Here is a 3,856-nt window from a genome sequence, read left to right on the forward strand (position 1 = left end):
TCAGAGCTGATAGGCGAACTGGAGGGGGTCCAAGAGTGGCTTGACCATGGGCCAGAGCTGCTCCAGAACGAGTCTCCCCAGGGTCTTCATAATGTGGGAGGTCAGTGCCACAGGTCTGTAGTACTTTGAGGTCCCGGGCTGTGATGTCTTTGGCACAGAAACGAGGACGACATCTTCCACAGCATGGGACCTTCTGGAGACTTGGGCTCATGTTGAAGACATGGTGAAGAACTCCACACAGCTGGGGGGCACAGGCGTTGAGCACCCTGGGCAGCTGTATACATCCTTGGCATTAGCATACACACTGTAAAACCGGATAAGTTAATTCAACTCAAAAAAATTGTTGTAACTGATTACATAAAAATTTTTAAGTGACACTTACTCAATTTTGTAAGTTAAGTAAACATATTTGATTAAGTACTTTTTACTACATTTTTTAAGTTAAGAAACAATTCTTAATTTAGTTATTTCTACTCAGTATTTTTGTTTACAGAGTACTAATTAAAATTAAGTAGAACTAACTAAAACATATTTGTTATGTTTAACACAAAACATTTAATTTCTTAGCAAGACAATGTTCAACTTACTTAAGTTCAATATACTTAGATATTTCACTTAGTTGTAACTCAAAGTTCCATGTTAAGAAACATGAAACTTAATACACAAATTGTATTAAGTAGCTTTGACTACAAAATACAAACATACTTTGAGTAAACATTAAAAACAGATTAACACAATTTAAATACAAGTTACTCTTTTATTAAGTAACAGCAAAGTAACAGTGCAAGTGCCTTTAGAAAATGGAAAGAGGATTAACACTGGAAGTGGACAAACTCCTTTCACGGTACAGGTAAGTTTTATCATGATACTTATATACATTGTGAAAATTTCCAAACAAAAATGTTGTGGTTTTAAATACCCGACAATCCAAGTATTTCATCACACTGATGCCAAAATTATAGTAAACCAATATTGCCATAACCATTATGTATATAAAAATAAAAGCAACCGTATATAGGATATCGCCAACCCTATTCACTTCCATACACTACAAACACTCCAACAGTAACATCAAAAATACAGTACTGGTAGTACTTATAAAACAGTGCAAAGGCCTAAGGAAATGGCCAGAGGAAAGAACTACCACATCTATGAGTGGACAAACGTGATCTTACAAATACACAATTTTTCTGGGGGGAGAAAAAAAAAATCAATCAAGAAAACTGTTTATTGATAAAATAAACAGACAGTAATATCTGTTTGGTTAGTTAAAAAAATTTGAAGAGCTTAAAATCGCTAAAATCACTTAAGGGATAGTTCGGGTTTTTTGGCATGACATCCTCACCATTAGTGTTGTGCATCAAAAGTGTTTTTTTTTTTACATGAAGTGAAGGAAGGAAAAGTCAAACTATCCCTTTCAAATCCAATATTATCATAAACAGTTCTGTTCATTGATCATCACTCATACATTAACTATACCACAGAAATGGCTACAGCAGTACAGACAGTATAGCAAAAATGAATGCCCTACTAAGAAGCTACTTGTTTTACATTACTTCCAAAACATAAACTGTTTTCCAAAAAAAGATATTTGTATTGCTGTAGCCATTCAAAATTCACTGAGAATACTGCAGAAACATATCTCTAAGAGATTTTCAAAAAAGAAAAATAAAGGGTATCAAGTGCATCCTGTGCAAATATATCAAGTAGAGGAGGATCAAGTAAAGGAGCAACCTTGTTTTTGTTTGTCCATACATATGAAATTACTCCACTGCCAAAATGGCATTTTTAAGGCTCAACACCCTAGGCTTCAGCTTCCCATCCTCCAGGCCCATCAAGACTTTCTGGGTAAAGTCAAATGTATTGGCCAAGGCTTTTGGGTAACTTAGATGCAGCGCATAAATCAGTGCAAAAAGCATGACAAATGCATCAGCGAATGTGGGGAGCTCAATAACCATGTTACCCTCAAGCACGACTGCAGTCCTCTCTGGGCAGAAGAATGTAGCATCTGTTGAATTGGCACTGATCAAGAGGAGCCCAACTGGTATGTCGTCGATGTTTGGTTCATCAGACTGCGACATCTGCGGACAAGAACAGAGATGTTACCTGTGACCCCAAACTGCCCCAGCGCGCATATAATTTTCTTTCAACTGAACTATGCAAAAATTCTCACAAGCTCTTATCTTGAGTAACCAGGTCATGCTTTCTGGAAAGAAACATATCCCTTGAGTTTTTCAAATTTACTTGTGTCATATTCACTGAAATTTTTAATTAATAAAAACTCTTTGACCAAAAATAATATACTGACATCCCATAATGTACTTACATCCCATTGCTTCAGAAATCCAGAGTCATCCTCATGCAAATATGCAGGGAGAGCACGGAGGACAGCGGCACGTTTGACATGGACGTCAACTTGTTCCTTGGGTGTGAAAACATATTCTTGCTTTACTATGGCTGGTAGACAGCATAGCCACACAACACTGTAATATAACAATGAGCCCTCCTATGTCTTTAGAGGTCAGAGTCCTACCAAATATAAAGAAAACTATTGTAGCATCATTATCAAGCACCAAGAAGCTTACACAACGTACCTGGAGATCATAAATCCTGAAGATCTCACTGAGGACTTCTGCTACTTTCCCTGTGCGTGCAGCTTTCTTCCTGAACAGGCTCAGAAAACGGGGGGCGTGTTGATCCAACTCAGCATAGAAGCAGTTCTTCAGATTGATGTTTGAGATTCTGTGAAACTCTGCACAGATCTGTAAAAAACATAAAATGACTGTTTAAATCAGAGTATTGTGTGTGTCCTTCCTGAGAAGGAAAAATAAGACGCATGGCAATGGAAACTGACACACTAATGCCCGTACACTGATATACTATGGCCACTTGTTAGCTTTTGGAGAAAAATTAATCTACATTAGAGTAAGACTGTTTAAGTTCTCACCGACACAGCCACACAAAGGAATTAAATTTAATACATCTGCTCAAATGTGTGTTGTATTACCTGTGACTCAATTTTGAGTGCATTAAGCGTTTTTACCCGACGCATCTTGTGCAGTCCCATGTACAGGGACTCGTATTGAAGAGATTAAAATAAAATAAAAAATAACATTAATTCGAAAAAAATCTTCTTTCGTAGTTTTGGAAGAAGTTTGATACACGAAGGCACACACCAGATACGTCTACTGTGGACCTGTTGCTCACCGACTACTGACTCCTTTCGACTACACGTGTTTTCGCTTAGCTAAGCTAAGCTAAATTCCGTTGCAATGCTAACCGCTCGCAGCCAGCCACAGGACGATATTGATCATGTTGTCTCACTATGAAAAATACAGCAAAAGGGCATAACTCACAAATCGTCGGAGTATTCATTTAACGTTAACAAAAAGGTTTATTTCAAGTGCTTAAACTAGGTTTGAGCTGAGAAAAATGCATTTAATGAACAAAGTAATTCAACGTAAATTATGAAATGCAAACCAAGAAATTACTCACCAGAGCAGGGCGACCAAGGAAACCATAAGTATAATGGCTGTCAGCACTGTCAGCACCGTAGCAGTCGGGTCAATTCCGTCAGGTCTGGCGTTTAGCATGCTCCGCAAGCGCGAGTGAGAGTAATGGCGGACAGGCAAGTCGAAGCACGTACGGACGTATGTGACGTCATCACGTGGTTTAAGAGTTGCTGTCAGATGATTTGAGTACAATACATCATAATAATCAAAGTAGTAAATGACAGTAAACTTAAAACTGGAAATTTGTTTAAATAACTCAGCCCGTTTGTGTTGAAATGGTTGGTTTTTAAATTTAGAGTTAATACATCTCATCTTTTTTGACCAGCTTTTACTGTTCGGTCTTA

The 3,856-nt window shown here is 37.7% G+C and overlaps 1 long non-coding RNA gene across 1 annotated transcript; it reads right to left on the minus strand.

Annotated features, from left to right (window-relative positions):
* Positions 1 to 740: 740 nt before the first annotated feature.
* Positions 741 to 3,626, minus strand: LOC143325121 (uncharacterized). The gene is made up of 4 exons (XR_013077504.1): positions 3,496 to 3,626; positions 2,595 to 2,762; positions 2,327 to 2,422; positions 741 to 2,081 (listed from the first exon to the last, which is right to left on the minus strand). It is a non-coding gene; the product is annotated as an uncharacterized LOC143325121 (long non-coding RNA).
* Positions 3,627 to 3,856: the final 230 nt, after the last annotated feature.

Source organism: Chaetodon auriga, chromosome 8, assembly GCF_051107435.1.
Source record: "Chaetodon auriga isolate fChaAug3 chromosome 8, fChaAug3.hap1, whole genome shotgun sequence".
Classification (NCBI taxonomy): domain Eukaryota; kingdom Metazoa; phylum Chordata; class Actinopteri; order Chaetodontiformes; family Chaetodontidae; genus Chaetodon; species Chaetodon auriga.